The sequence below is a fragment of the Diospyros lotus genome, chromosome 8 (genome assembly GCF_014633365.1).
Source record: "Diospyros lotus cultivar Yz01 chromosome 8, ASM1463336v1, whole genome shotgun sequence".
Taxonomy (NCBI): Eukaryota; Viridiplantae; Streptophyta; class Magnoliopsida; order Ericales; family Ebenaceae; genus Diospyros; species Diospyros lotus.
The window spans coordinates 6,616,349-6,633,464 of record NC_068345.1 but is presented as its reverse complement, the minus strand read 5'-3'; the positions used below and the strand labels follow the sequence as shown (position 1 = coordinate 6,633,464).

Sequence of the window (17,116 nt, the reverse complement as noted above, 5' to 3'; positions counted from 1 at the left end):
TTGAAGGTTCTCGCGGTTTAAGTGTAATTACAAAAAATGGGAGCTGAATTGGTATAAAATTAATGTTTGCATATGCAGGAATGAGAAGGCTCACAGCCTTGTGGTTATGTGCGCGCGAGAAAGGATCTCAGGTGGGCAAGTCTCGAGTTCGAAACGCAGGTGAGGCGAGACGAATACCTGTTGACAGCAGCCTCGGGACAAGAAACGGCGTCGTTTTGGGGCGCCACACATAAAAGAAGCATCAAGCTTACAAACAGCCTTGGGCGAACGCAGATTAGTGTCGCTCTCTGGCGACGCCCTTGGACTCAAGCGGCCCTTGACTCGGACTTGAGCGAGCATTTGCTCAAGCATTTGCTCAAGCATTTGCAGAGCGACACCCTTGGACTCAAGCGGCCCTTGACTCGGACTTTTGCTCAAGCATTTGCTCAAGCATTTGAGCAAAGTCCGAGTCAAGGGCCGCTTGAGTCCAAGGGCGTCGCCAGAGAGCGACACTAACGCCCGCTTGAGTCCGAGAGCGACACCATTGACTCAAACGCCCAAGGCTGCTTATAAAAACCGTGCAAGCTTTCAAGGGCGCACCGCACTTGTTACTTCTTCTCCTTCTTCTTCTTCTTCTTCACTTACAGAGAATAGCGCTTATCAAGACAACAAAAATGGGTGAGGACACCTGCGCAAAGAATCAGAATCACAAGCAGCGACACCTCTCCATCGATGTCCCCTCTCAGACCGGCTCCAAATGCTTCGACGAGGACGTCTGTCTCAAACGAATTGGTAAAACTCTCCCGCCATTAATGGACGGGTTACAAATTTTATTTCTATCGTAACTGGGCTCCCATTAATTGTCCTAAGTTCCTTTTCGTCTTCATGCTGTTTGGCTTGATATTTAGGGGCTGTCAATACGGCAAATGCTCACATAATAACAGCGGTGATCGGCTCCGGAGTGCTCTCCTCAGCCTGGGCCACTGCTCAGCTTGGATGGATTGCCGGCCCAACTGTGATGCTCTTCTTCTCCTTTCTTACTTACTATACTTCCACCCTTCTGGCCTCCTGTTACGGCTCCTACAACCTCGTCCCCCACGAGAGGAACCGGAACCACACTTACATGGACGCTGTCCGGTCCAACCTCGGTAAATTTTTCTCTAGTCAATAATTTGTTGAAAATATGTTGCAGCTATCATTAAATGTTAATGATTTTATATTATTAAAAATAAATTAATAATATAATCAATTATTTTTTATATACATATAAAATAATCTCGTTATTAAATAAATATTTTATTTACGACTAAATCCTCTCTCAACTACTTTAAATAAATTTTTTATCATCTATGATTAATTTTAATTTGAGATTACGTGACATAATATAATATAAAGTTAAATCATATAAAAGAGCGGTGACTTGCAGGATGGCAAACCAATTCAAAGAGCGGTGACTTGTAATTCAACACCCCCCCTTCGCTCACCCAATTAAAATGATTTAACTATTTTTTTTTAAATATTAAAATAATAATTTATAAATTAATACTATTATATATATAAACTAAAACTAAATATTATATATAATTGTTATAAATTGATTATAATTACCTCGATTACAATTATAATTACTGTTATAATTACAGTTATTTTTTAATAATTACAACTATAACCATAACTAATAATTTATTTACAACATTATTCAATAAATAAAATTATGACATTAAAATATATTATAATAATATTTACCAAAAATAATAAAATCATTTTGGGTTAGGGTAAATTGAGGGGGGGTGCGTTGTTGCCTTGACGTAGCTGTTTCCATGTTAGCATCGGGCAATAGATCACATGATTTTTTTCATTCTTGACTCTGGTAAAGTGTGAAGAATAGGAGCTTAGATCTGTTGTCCCATCTCTCTGTCCTCTTGGTTATCTCTCTAATTAAAATAAATCATGTCACCAACTTAATACACATCACCAAATAGTAATGTATATTAATAATGAAAGAAAACTTAATATTTTTATTTGAAAATTTATTTTGTAATTAATAGAAAAAAATCTATCTAGATGAAGATGAAGAGATGAATTTTTTTTGTTAATTATATAATGAATTTTAGAAGAAGAATGTTATTTATTTTTTTTTATTATTAATACACATCATTATTTAGTAATGTCTATTAATTTGATGATGTGAGTTATTTTGATTGAAAAGAAAGCCAAGGAGACGGGGGATGGGAGAGTAGATCTGGGCTCGAAGAATAGTGGGTTGTTTCTAAAAGACCAGGAAATGAACTTTGCTTTCGCGTTTATTTATCTTGTCAGGTGGGGTTAACGTGGTGAAGATATGTGGGCTAATTCAGTACCTGAACCTCTTTGGAGGTGTCATTGGCTGCACCATTGCATCTTCCACTAGTATGATGTAAGAATGTACATAAAAATCCTGAATTTTTCCAGTGCTTCTTTGGAGCCTTTGGGATAATGGACTCTTTGTTGGGATCTGATCAAACAGGGCGATCAAACGGTCCAGCTGCTTCCACGCTAGCGGCGGGAAGAACCCCTGCAGAATATCAAGCAATCCGTACATGATCGCGTTTGGCGTTGCAGAGATCATCTTCTCCCAAATCCCGGACTTCGATCAGATATGGTGGCTCTCCATTGTCGCCGCCGTCATGACATTCACTTACTCTACAATTGGTCTTGGCCTCGGAATAGCCAAAGTTGCAGGTACCGTCAATGGCTTCTTGTTTTCTGCTCTGGGAGCTGAAATTGGATTTATTGAAGCTTATGTGGGCTTGTTCTTTCCCTGAGTAATGGTCAGAAACAGGAAATTTCAAGGGAAGTCTCACCGGAATAAGCATAGGAACGGTGACTGGAGCTCAGAAGATCTGGAGGACCTTCCGAGCACTAGGAGACATTGCTTCCGCCTATTCATACTCCATCATCCTCGTCGAAATTCAGGTATAGATAACACTAATTTCTTCCGATTCATCTTCAAACCGACTATGGTCTCACTGAAATGTGGGGGATATTCATCACAGGACACAATCCGGTCGCCCCCGACGGAATCGAAGATGATGAAGAAGGCCTCTCTGATAAACGTTTCCGTGACGATCTTCTACATGCTCTGCGGCTGCTTCGGCTATGCCGCCTTCGGTGACTTGTCCCCTGGCAACCTCCTCACCGGCTTCGGCTTCTACAACCCTTACTGGCTCCTCGACATCGCCAACGCCGCCATTGTCATCCACCTCGTCGGAGCTTACCAGGTCTACTGCCAGCCGCTCTTCGCCTTCGTCGAGGAGCAAGCAACAGAGTGGTTTCCAGATAGCGATTTCATCTCCAAGAAAATCGACATTCCAATTCCAGGAATCAAGCCCTACAAGCTCAATCTCTTCCGGCTGGTCTGGAGAACAATCTTCGTGATCGTGACGACCGTGATCTTGATGCTGATGCCGTTCTTCAACTACGTCGTTGAGATCCTCGGAGCCTTCGGATTCTGGCCGCTCACTGTGTATTTTCCTGTGGAGATGTACATCGTCCAGAAGAAGATCCCGAAGTGGAGCACCAGATGGCTGTGCCTCCAAATCCTGAGCGTCGCTTGCCTCGTGATCTCTGTTGCCGCGGCCAGTGGATCAATTGCCGGCATCGTTGTTGATCACAAATCTTCAAACCGTTCAACGCCAGTTACTGAATGAATCCAGCGTAGCTAAATCTGCCATTAGCGAAGCTGTCAGCCTGTTCTTCGCCTTGGTGTGTTTGTGTGTCTCCGTGTGTTTATGTGTGTTTGTGGATTTTAAATAAGCTCAACAGTATGTCTGTATGTGTTTGTGGATTTTAAATAAGCTCAACAGTATGTCTGTATGTGTTTGTGGATTTTAAATAAGCTCAACAGTATGTCTGTATGTGTTTGTGTATTTTAAGATTGGAAGTATTTTATTATATAAAATTGAACCATGCTAATAAAAGGAACCGATCTTAATCAGTTCAATAAAACTAGAAGTAGAACCAAACCAATCACCAAGTAAACCCGATCCAATCCAACCCAATAAAAGTTGGATTGGTTTGGTTTGGTTCTCGGTTCCAACTTACATGTAATAATCTCAAATTTTGACTTACATAAATTCTGAAAAAAACAACCAACACTAGTTAACTATGTTAACACATTCAGGAGGCTTTGGGGCATGTCTCCAGGTGTTTTGTTTCTTGGTTTGTTACTGATTAGGAGCCAACACTAGTTACACACTAGTTAAGGTTGTCATGGTTGACCTTCTTGTTTAAGGGAAAAACTAGGCATTAACAACACTCCCGAGTCCCCATATTCCTCCTAGCTAGCTTATTTACTTATATGGTTTTCCAATTATGCAGAAATGGAACTTCAAAGACCCTGTCATCCAAAATAATCAGAGATGTGGAACACTGACATGCATGAATAATAAAAACCTTTTACTTTTGAACTCCTCTTGTGATGCGAAATATTTGTTGACTCCAGTCTTGGGCAGATTATTAAACTAGATACTTTAAACAGATTAAATAATTTGCAAATTTCAAGTATCCTGACATCCAAAATTTCCAGCAACTTGTCGTCTTGATCCGATGGCCGAGATCATTCGAGGTGAAGGTATAAATATCAGAGATGCCTTATTATTTTCCCCCCCTTTACGCTATTTTGAAATTTCTCGTCCTCGCCTTCTTCATCTCCCAAGCATATCTTATGCGACGAAGCTTTCCCCGCTGTGGTTGTTCAAGCGTCCACCATTGTCCGGAGCTTGTTCCCAGTTACTGCACTGGCGAGAAGCTCATTGATAGGTAAGCTCTTTCCATCCTTTGTCTTTTTCTTTCTTTAGGCCATCCATCATCAGCTAACCGTCCATGGTCCTTTGGTCTTCCTAATTCTATCGGTGGTGCCTTTCATTTTTTGGTGCACCGATTTGAATCAATTTATTAGGCGTTCCCTGAGCCTTCGGGCCCAATGACCTTAACATTAGTCTCCTATGGAAGACCGAGCTTGTAGTCGAAACCCCTCCGTCCTAGGCGAAACTCTTTTGCAAAGCACATGACCCGTTAGGTAGGGAGCACCTTTAGGGTTTTTCTGGTTCTTCGAGATTTGGTTAGCGAGTTGTAGCCTAATTGTCTTTTTCTTCATCTGTAGATGTCTGATACTGCTCGTGAGATCTTGGGTTAAAAGCACTGCAACTAAACATGGCCACGGTTCATGAACTGCCGGTTCCGGTTCAAGAAATCTTTGAACCTGAACCGAACCGCCCAAGGGCGGTTTGGGACAGTTCGGTTCCGGTTCCGGTTCGTGCCGGTTCGATCAACGGTTTGAGCCGGTTCGGTCAACGGTTCCGGTTCCGGTTCAAACCGAATTTTTTTAATTTTTTTTAAATATTGTTGTATTCAATTTTGGTCCTTGTTCCGTTGTTCGGTTCGGTTTGGTTTCGATTTTTAATTGTTAAATGTAATTGTAAATATAAATATTCTCAACCATATTTTTAATAAAAAAACACTACTAAAAATTGAAGAAATATAAGTAATAATTTCATTAAAAATAATTAAAACAACTAAACAAGTATGTAATACAAGTAATTAATTTTTACAAATGTGAAAAATAAAAAATAAAAAATAGAATTAGACTTAATTTCATTAAAAAATAATTACAACAAAAATGTAATACAAGTAATTAATTTTTACAAATGTGAAAAAAAATAAAATATGGACTTGGATCCTACGCATCTTCATTGGAGTCGGAAGTCGCCGTTGTTGAACCATCATTAACCCATTCGTCAGATGATGATGAATGGATAAGTTCTTCTTGACGTCGCATGTTAGCTCTTTCCCAATCATCGAGGCAAACTTGAGCTTCCAATGATTCTGGAGCCAATCTTGATCTTCTTTCGTCCAAAATGTTGCCTCCACTACTGAATGTTTGTTCAACGGCTACAGTTGAAGCTGGAACTGCAAGAAGTTGACTTGCAATAATTGCAAGAGTTGGAAATGTCTCCTTGTGCCTTTTCCACCACTCCAAAATTTCAAAATTTAAACCTGTATCATTACCAAACTCAAAAACTGTGGTTAGATAAGTTTCGAGCTCCGAATGTGAGCTCGATCTAGGTTTTTTCCTCCTTTGATCTAAAAATTTATGACCCCATTTCATTGGTTGGGAGGAAGAGGAATGCGAAGCCATGGATGGAAATGATTCTTCACTACTAGGAGCAATAACATATGCTTCATATAATTGATTGCATAAAGTTCTAACCTTAGAAATTATAATATTCACATCAATTTCTTCATTATTTTCTAATCCTAACAACGAATAATAGTTAGACAAACACTCAATTAAACCATCAAATTTACACCTAGGATCAAATACCATAGTAACAAGAAAAATTTCAGGAATAAATTGATAATAACGTAACCATTTTTCTCTCATTTCTAAAACAGCATGACAAATTTCTTCAACATTAATTCCTTCCATTAATACACCGGCCACATTCATTGCTTCTATTAAAAATTGATGTGAAGTTGGTTTATAAACACTACTAAGTGTATGAGTAGCATCATTAAAAATTCATAAAATATTCAAAATTGAACTACAAACATTCCACATAGTTGGAAAAATAGGATATTGTGGAATATAATTTGCTGCAAAAGAACACAATAAATCTTTATATTCAAAAGATTGATTAAGTAATTTAAAAGTTGAGTTCCAACGAGTAGGGACATCTTTTGAAAAACGTTTTGGGGTTTGACCATTGGAGGTGCAAAAATGTGCCCATGCTTTTGCAGTTCGAGGGTGTACCCAAATATAAGAAATAACATTTCTAATTGGATCTAAATAAGAATTAAGTGACTTAATACCATCTTGAACACATAAATTTAAAACATGGCATGCACATCTAACATGAAAAAATCTTCCACCAAAATTTGGTTGACAAATTCTTTTCAATTCATTAATAGAAGCAGTATTAGCCGATGCATTATCAAAAGAAATTGAAAAAATTCTATTAACTAATCTATATTCTTGTAAAATTTGTTGAATTAATCTACAAATATTTTCAGCATTATGACTTTCATCAAAACATCGATACGCAAGAATTCTTTTTTGTAAGGGTGCTGCACGGGGGGAGGGGGGGGTGGTGGGGGGGAAGGGTGCTGCACGGGGGGAGGGGGGGGTTGTTCCGGTTCCGCGGAACCAGAACCGCGGAACCGGAACCGGCGGTTCCGGATCCGGTTCCGCGGAACCGGCGGTTCCGGATCCGGTTCCGCGGAACCGGCGGTTCCGGTTCCCCGGAACCTTGAACCGGAACCGGACCGAATTTCGCCAGTTCAGTTCGGTTCCGGTTCGGCCGGTTCCGGGTCCGGGTCCGGTTCCGGTTCGAACCGCCGGTCCGGTTCAATTTTGGCCATGTCTAACTGCAACCATATCATAGGGGACGATGATACCTCAAATTCTGAAGATTGCTTCGTGATAGAGACACAAAATAGTGAAGAAGCGAGCTTACGATCTGGGGAGGTCACTGAAAGGCACCAGGGGCAAGAAGTTTTCAAGAGATTCCCCTCTAACACTACAAAAAATAAGTAATTTAGCAACGGATGTAGCGAATGACTTTTTTCATCGCTAAATAGAGACGTCTTAATGACGGATAGTCTATTGCTAAATTTTAGCGATGGATTTGCGACGAAAAATTTCGTCGTCAATTTTTTTAATTTTTTTATTATTTAGTGACGGAATTAGCGACAGAATATTTCGTCGATAAATAATTAAAAAAATAAATTAAAATTAAAATTATTTAGCGATAGAATATTTCGTTGCTAAAGGATTTAAAAATTTAAATTAAATTAATTTGTTTAGTGATGGAACATTCCGTCGCTAAATAATCTTTAATTAATTTTTTAATTTATTTTTATTTTTTAGCAACGGTGTTATCCTGTCGCTGAATTTTGTATTTTTTATTTAATTTATTTTTATTTTTTAGCGAAAGGGTTATCCCGTCGCTAAATTTGGTATTTTTATTTAATTTATTTTTATTTTTAGCGACTGGACAATCCTGTCGCTAAATTTTGTATTTTTTATTTAATTTATTTTTATTTTTTAGTGATGGGGTTATCCCGTCGCTAAATTTGGTATTTTTTACTTAATTTACTTTTATTTTTTAGCGACTGGACAATGCTGTCGCTAAATTTTGTATTTTTTATTTAATTTATTTTTATTTTTTAGCCACTGGATAACCTCTGTAGCAAAATTTTATATTTTTTATTTAATTAAATTTTTTTTAGCGACTGGATAATGTCGGTCACTAAATTTGGCATTTTTTATTTAATTTATTTTTATTTTTTTAGTGACCGGAGTGACTTGTCGCTAAATTTTAATTTATTTTTATTTTTTAGTTACGAGGGCTATCCAGTTGCTAAATTTGGTATTTTTTATTTCTTTATTTTTTTTAGCGATGAAGGCTATCCCGTCGCTAAATTTTATATTTTTTATTTAATTAAATTAAATATATTTAACAACTGAATATTCCATTGCTAATTAATAAAAAAAATAAAATAATAAAAAATTAATTTAAATTAAATATATTTAGCAATAAATAATTAAAAAATAAATTAATAATTAAAAATATAGTCAGTTGCTAAAAAAGAAAAAAATAAATTAAAAAAATAAAATTTATTAATTATGTATTAAATAAAGATTAAATAAATATTAAAATGTATTAAATAATCAAAGATTGGAGTATATTTTCTCCCGGTGAAAATTAAACATTTGCCAACGTTAATAGATGGAACTTTGAAAGGATTATGATTATACCATTTAGTATCGCCTTGGATGGGTAAATGTCATCGTAGACGTACTGAGTCGAAAGAGTTTCATGTTGGGAGTCTCATTAGTTGTCTATTTGTGAACCTTGACTGAGGAATTTGCAAAGTTAACTCTCAAGATAGAACCATGCGAGAACATTAGGGTTGTGGCACAAATGCAATTGTAAGTTGATATGTAGGAAGAAATTAAGCAAGCTATGACTCATGATGGTAGTCTGAAGCAATGGATGGATAAGAACAGACAACCCAAGCAACCTGAATTTGAATTTCGTAATAGCATACTCCAAATGAATGGAAAAGTGTATGTGCCTGCCTGTGGTGAGCTACAATAAAAAATTCTGAGTGAGGCACATTATACTCCATATATAATACGCCATGGGAACCACCAAAATGTATCGAAATTTTCAAGAAGTATATTGGTGGCCAGGAATAAAGAAAAGTGTGGCTGAATTTGTGAGCAAATGTGATACATGCCAACGAAGAAAAGCTAAACACCAAAAACCATCGGGGAGATTACAATATTTGAAAATTTTTGAATGGAAATGGGAACACGTGACAATAGATTTTATCATGGGATTACCCCAAACTTTAAGGAAAGTTGATGCTATTTGAGCGATTGTGGATCATTTAGCAAAGTTGGTGTATTTTTTATCTGTTAAAAGTACCATAGGCTGAACAAGTTGCTCGACTTTATATTCAAAATTATTCAGTAGCATGAAATTCCAATGAGTATTGTGTCTGATAGAGATAGTCGATTTATGTCCACCTTTTGGAGGACTGTGCAGGAATATTTCTTTACTTATTCATGAATTGTGGTTAATTCAGAAAATTTATTTGTGATATAAATAATTATTTAAAAATTTTGAGTAAAAAATTTTTAAGAATGAGAGATTGTAACATCTCAATATCTTAGGAAAAAAAATAACTTTTGAGTTTAAAATGATTTAATGGGGATTTGTGGGTTGGAGAAATTTAATGATAAAAATTAAAATTTATTTTGTTTTTGAATAGGAAGTCGATTGAATGTTTTTGAAGGTTCTCGGGGTTTAAGTGTAATTACAAAAAAAGGGAGCTCGATTGGTATAAAATTAGTGTTTGCATGTATAAAACCGACAACTCTCTCAGCTTTGTTGTTACGTGCACGCGGGTGAGATTCTTAGCTGGGCTAGTCTCGAGTTCGAAACGCATGTGGGGCGAGACGAAGTTTGGGAAACAGTAGCCTTGGGAGAAACGACGCCGTTTGCCCAAGGCTAATTTGATGGGGAAAAGCGACATCTTGCATCCGGGCAGTACTGCCCGTATGAAGCGGCCGGGCAGGGGCCCTGCATGCATACGTATGAAGCGCCCGCTGCCCGGATACTGCCCGGATGCAAGATGTGTTGCATAGCGGCCACTACCCGGATGCAAGATGTCGCTTTTAGGGTCGTGCAAGCTTTCGATGGGGAAAAGCGACATCTTGCATCCGGGCAGTACTGCCCGTATGAAGCGGCCGGGCAGGGGCCCTGCATGCATACGTATGAAGCGCCCCCTGCCCGGATACTGCCCGGATGCAAGACGTGTTGCATAGCGGCCACTAACCGGATGCAAGATGTCGCTTTTAGGGTTGTGCAAGCTTTCGAGGGCGCACTTTGCTTGCTACTACTACTTTTTCTTCTTCTTCCTTGCATACGTATGAAGCGCCCACTGCCCGGATACTGCCCGGATTTAAGATGTTGCATAGCGGCCACTGCCTGGATGCAAGATGTCGCTTTTAGGGTCGTGCAAGCTTTCGAGGGCGCACTTTACTTGCTCCTACTTTTTTTTCTTCTTCCCTGCATACGTATGAAGCGCCCACTGCCCGGATACTGCCCGGATGCAAGATGTTGCATAGCAGCCACTGCCCAGATGCAAGATGTCGCTTTTAGGGCCGTGCAAGCTTTCGAGGGCGCACTTTACTTGCTACTACTTCTTCTTCTTCTTCTTCTTACTTGCTACTACTTCTTCACTTACAGAGAATAGCGCTTGTCTGATCTTCATTTGTCTCCTTCAACAAGACAACAAAGATGGGTGAGAACAACTCCGCAAAGAGTTGTCTCAAACGAATTGGTAAAACTCTCCCGCCATTAATGGACGGGTTACAAATTTTATTTCTATCTTAATTAGGCTCCCATTAATTGTCCTAAGTTCCTTTTCGTGTTCATGCTGTTTGGCTTGATATTTAGGGACTTTCAATACGGCAAATGCTTACATAATAACGGCGGTGATCGGCTCCGGAGTGCTCTCCTCGGCTTGGACCACTGCTCAGCTTGGATGGATTGCCGGCCCAACTGTGATGCTCTTTTTCTCCTTTGTTACTTCTATACTTCCACCCTTCTGGCTGCTTGTTACGGCTCCTGCGACCTCGTCCCCGGCGAGAGGAACCACACTTACATGGACGCTGTCCGGTCCAACCTCGGTAAATTTTTCTCTAGTCAATAATTTGTTGGAAATATGTTGTGTCTATCATTAATTGTTAATCATTTTTACTTTATAATATTAAGAGTTATGATTGATGACGGTATATCAGTCATTTATTGCATCTTCACTTAAGGAGGTGTTAGACAAAGATAATAATGACGGATAGTCTCTTTAATTTCCTTCAATAAAATAGCATTACATAATTGATAATACTGTCATCACTCATGACTCATAATATTATTTTTTTAATTTTTTAAAAATGAGCTAATAATATAGTTAATTATTTTCTCATATACCCGCAAGATGATTTCATTATTGATAGTGATCTAACTAATTGTTAAATGTGCGTATCGTATTTTTTTTTTTTAAATGTGTGGCTTAAGACAAAATATAAGTCATTATCTAATTAACTTATAATGGAAGAGTTATTAGATAAAAATTTGAGTTGTGTTATTGGTAAATCATTTATATACATCTTGAGTTACACAATGAGAAATTCTATTGGCAACCCGTGTTTTTACTCTTCACAGCCCGTAGCGCATCAAAATTCACACCAATTTTAAAATCTCTATTTTACCCCTCCACATCCCACAGTCACTTTCTTCTCTGACCAGCAATCTCCACCCCGCCTTTCTCTTTCTCTACCCTACACACACAAACACATACACATACATATATATATATATACACACACATATGTTGTTGGGTCAGCCATGGCGGTCGACCCCCCCTCACACACGTACTCTCTCTCTCACACACAGACACACACAAACACATACATATATATATATATATATATACACACACACATGCGGTCACCATGGCCGACCCCCCTCCCCCCCCCCCACACACAAAAACCAGGGTCGCGGCTGTCATGGCCGCGGCCATGGCAATAGTCGGGGAACCCAGCGTTCCCCAACTGGTCCGAGCAGGGGAACAATAGGTTCCCCGACTGGCCCGAGCCGGGGAACGATGGATTCCCCGACTGCCAGCAGTTGGGGGCCTTTTTTTATTTTTTATTAAATTTTTTTATTATAATAAAATAAAATTAAAAAAATTAAAAATAATACAAATAAATAAATTTTAAATATCTATATTTTAAGTAATTATAATTTAACTAATTTTAAATTTTAAATTATTGTAATTAAGTGTTGAATTTTTAATACTTAAAAAAAAATTAAAATTAGGTCATTTATCTTATTGAACTACTTAGATACACATATCTAAAAATCTTATCAACATTTAAAATAATTTTTTTAACATATATGTATCTTTACCTAATTCAATAAGACAAATTAATTAATTTTAATTTTTTTAATAAAAAATTTAACCTCTCTAAAATTCATCTTAGGTGTTGAATTTTTTATACTTAAAAAAATTAAAATTAATTAATTTATCTTATTGAATTAGGTAAAGATACATATATTTAAAAAAAAATTATTTTAAATGATGGTAAGATTTTTAGATATATGTATCTTTAAGTAATTTAATAAGATAAATTAACTAATTTTAAATTTTTTTAAGTATTAAAAATTTAATAGAATGATTTAAAATTTAAAATTACCTAAATTATAATTACTTAAAATGTAGATATTTAAAATTTATTTATTTGTATTATTTTTTAATTTTATTTTATTATAATAAAAAATTTAATAAAAATAAAAAATAAAAAAAGGCCCCCGACTACCAGCAGCTGGGGAACCCAGGTTTCCCCTACTGCAACCCATTGTTCCCCGGCTCGAGCCAGTCCGGGAACGATGGGTTCCCTGACTGCCAACAGTCGGGGAACCCATCATTCCCCTGCTCGGACCAATAGGGGAACGTTGGGTTCCCCGACTGTTGCCATGGTCGCGGCCATGGTTTTAGTGTGTGGGGGGGGGGAGGGGAAAGAGAGAGAGAGAGTGTGTGTGTGTGTGTATGTGTATATGGGGGGGAAGGGGGGTCGACTGCCATGGCCGACCTAGCAGCTGGGTCGGCCATGGTGGTCGTATGTGTGTGTGTGTATATATATATGTATGTATTTGTGTGTGTGTGAGAGAGAGAATGCGTGTGTGTGAGGGGGGGTCAGCCATAGCGGCTGACCCAGTGGGCCAGTAGTATGTGTGTGTGTGTGTATATATATATGTATGTGTATGTGTTTGTGTACCCAACAACATATGTGTATATAAAATTATATATGTATGTGTTTGTGTGTGTGGGGTAGAGAAAGAGAGAGGCGAGGCGAAGGTTGCTAGTCGGAGAAGAAAGTGACTGTGGGATGTGGGAGGGGTAAAATGGATATTTTAAAATTGGTGTGAAATTTGATGCATTGCGGGTTGTGAAGAGTAAAAACACGGGCTGCCAATAGAATTTCCCTTACACAATGCATATAAATGACAAAAATACCCCTCGCGCATGACTGCGCTTCTGTGTCTCACCACTTTTAATAAGAGATATTTTAGATATTTTAATATCATTGTGTAGTCTAATATATACGTAATGATGTACAAATAGCATTTTTTAAAAAATTTAGTGTTTATGGCTAGATTCAATTACATAAGTTCTTGTTATGTAATATTAATTTTGACTTAAGATTCTACATGACGTCAACAGTATAAAATCGAATCATATAGATCTTATTTAGATATCTTACCTTTTATCTATGAATTCTAAGTAAATTCATATGATCCAATTATTTAAAATCTCTACATAATTTTCATACAAATTGCCTATCAAGGTTGCTTATTCTTGAACGATTGCATACAAATACAAATACGATTCTTTCCGCTTTTGACTCTTAGCAAAGCGAGAAGAATAGTGGGCTGTTTCTGAAAGACCAAGAAATAAACTCTGCTTTCATGTTTATTTATTTTGTCAGGTGGGGTTAAGGTGAAGATGTGTGGGCTGATTCAGTACCTGAACCTCTTTCGAGATGCCATTGGCTTCACCATTGCATCATCTATGAGTATGATGTAAGAATGTATATAAAAATCCTGAACCCACTCAATTCATCTCGTGCTTCTTGGGAGTCTTTGGGATAATGGACTCTTTGTTGGGTTCTGATCAAACAGGGCGATCAAAAGGTCCAACTGCTTCCACGCGAGCGGCGGGGAGAACCCCTGCAGATTATCAAGCAAACCGTACATGATCTCGTTTGGCGTTGCAGAGATCATCTTCTCCCAACTCCCGAACTTCGATCAGATATGGTGGCTCTCCATTGTCCCCGCCGTCATGTCCTTCACTTACTCTACAATTGGTCTTGGCCTCGGAATAGCCAAAGTTGCAGGTACCGTCAATGGCTTCTTGTTTTCTGCTCTGAGAGCTGAAATTGGATTTTTTGAAGCTAATGTGGGCTTGTTCTTTCCCTGAGTAATGGTCAGAAACAGGAAATTTCAAGGGAAGTCTCACCGGAATAAGCATAGGAACGGTGACTGAAGCTCAGAAGATCTGGAGGACCTTCCGAGCACTAGGAGACATTGCTTTCGCCTATTCATACTCCATCGTCCTCATCGAAATTCAGGTATAGATAACACTAATTTCTTCTGATTCATCTTCAAACCGACTATAATTTCACTGAAATGTGGCGGATATTCATCACAGGACACAATCCGGTCGTTCCCGACGGAATCGAAGACGATGAAGAAGGCCTGTCTGATAAACGTTTCTGTGACGATCTTCTACATGCTCTGCGGCTGCTTCGGCTATGCCGCCTTCGGCGACTTGTCCCCTCACAACCTCCTCACCGGCTTCGGCTTCTACAACCCTTACTGGCTCCTCGACATTGCCAACGCCGCCATAGTCATCCACCTCATCGGAGCTTACCAGGTCTACTGCCAGCCGCTCTTCGCCTTCGTCGAGGAGCAAGCAACAGAGTGGTTTCCAGATAGCGATTTCATCTCCAAAGAAATCGACATTCCAATTCCAGGAATCAAGCCCTACAAGCTCAATCTCTTCCGGCTGGTCTGGAGAACAATCTTCGTGATCGTGACGACCGTGATCTCGATGCTGATGTCGTTCTTCAACTACGTCGTTGAGATCCTCGGAGCCTTCGGATTTTGGCCGCTCACTGTGTATTTTCCCGTGGAGATGTACATCGTCCAGAAGAAGATCCCGAAGTGGAGCACCAGATGGCTGTGCCTCCAAATCCTGAGCGTCGCTTGCCTGGTGATCTCTGTCGCCGCGGCCAGCGGATCAATCGCCGGCATCGTTGTTGATCACAAATCTTCAAACCGTTCAGTGCCAGTTAACTGAATGAATCCAGCGTAGCTAAATCAGCCATTACCGAAGCTGTCAGAGACATGGAAGAAATAAATTGGGGTTTCAAACTTTGAATTCTTGTTTGGTGTTGCTCAACAGTATGTCTGTGTGTGTTTGTGTATTTTAAGATTGGAATGTGTGTTTGTGTATTTTAAGATTGGAAGTATTTTATGATATAAAATTGAACCATGCTAATAGAACGAATCGATCTTAATCAGTTCAATAAAACTAGAAGTAGAACCAAACCAATCACTAAGTAAATCCAATAAAAGTTGGATTGGTTTGGTTTGGTTCTCGGTTCCAACTTATATATAATAATCTCAAATTTTGACTTGCATAAATTCTGGAAAAAACAGACAACACTAGTTTAACTATGTTAACACATTCAGTTGGCTGCTTCTTGCTTCTTCATTGTTGCCTTTTATTCACTGATTAGGAGGGTTTGGGGCATGTCTCCAGATGTTTTATTTCTGGGTTTGTTACTGATGATTCTTTACAGTAGTTGAGGTATAGTATTCATTGGCGTAGCCAACTTAGTACTTTGTATTTGTTGGTTTTGGTTTGGGTAGTGCTGTTAGTTGTTCACTCTCCCGGCTCTCAGTCTGTTGAGGCTTCTGGATTTGGTTCCTTTGTATTAATGTATCATTAATAAAATTCTTCATCCCTTTCCGAAAAGACAAAACAAAAGGAAAAAAACATGACCATGGACCTAACACAACTATAGAAGATATATTCTCTCTATTACTATTTACTAGTTATTTGCTTGGATTCCTATTTCCTAAGTTACTAAATACTTACTACTATCATGTTATTATGTAATATGTTTTATATTTTTAATTTATTTTTGTATATATAGATCAATTTGGCTCAAGTCCATGGACCTAAATGGTAGACTTAGAACCTAACAAATTTCAATTGGGGCCAAAGAAAATTCGGACTAAAATAGAACCGAACTATAAAAAAAAACAAACCAAAGACATTCGTTCAGTTGGGTTCTTAAATCTACTTGAGTACACTCCTAATTTGACGTGTATTTTCGGCAAAATGGTTTACCAACAGTACCAAATCTAAATTAAAAACATTCAAAAGTCTGGCTTCAAACTTTGTATACTACTAGGGTTAAAGTACTCCTGATCTTGCCTCAGATATGCTGATCATGGATAGAGAGGAGGGGGAGAGAGTTTGAATGTTCAATCTTTAGAGATATCTACACTCCTCTTCAGCTTTATATCAGAAATAGAGTCGAAAAGGCCTCAAAATTAAGTATATTAATGATTATTGTATTGAACGTAATCCAATGCTGTCATGGTTTACCTTCTTTTTTAAGGGCAACACATTCAAATCATGTTATAGTGGTCAATATAGCCAGGATCACCTAGCTCTCTTAGAAACATTCTTCTAGTGCAATCCTCACAAAATATTCTTCCAGACAAATAAATTGCAACATATAAAATTTGAAGATTGGAAGTATTTTATTATATAAAGTTGAACAAAACTGAATCCACAAAAGGAACCAGGAGATCCAGATCCCAACAGTTATAGTGAAACTGAGGTAATTTAGTAAGACGAGAAATTATGTGGGTCCATCTTTAGCAACAAAAAACTAGGCATTAACAACACTTCCGAGTCCCCAAATTCCTCCTAGCTAGCTAGC

At 38.1% G+C, this 17,116-nt stretch overlaps 2 pseudogenes; both read left to right on the top strand.

Annotated features, from left to right (window-relative positions):
* The first annotated feature begins 653 nt into the window (after nucleotides 1-653).
* On the top strand, nucleotides 654-3,664 carry LOC127807193 (amino acid permease 3-like; annotated as a pseudogene).
* A 7,168-nt stretch (nucleotides 3,665-10,832) lies between these two features.
* On the top strand, nucleotides 10,833-15,660 carry LOC127807745 (amino acid permease 3-like; annotated as a pseudogene).
* The last annotated feature ends 1,456 nt before the right edge of the window (nucleotides 15,661-17,116 follow it).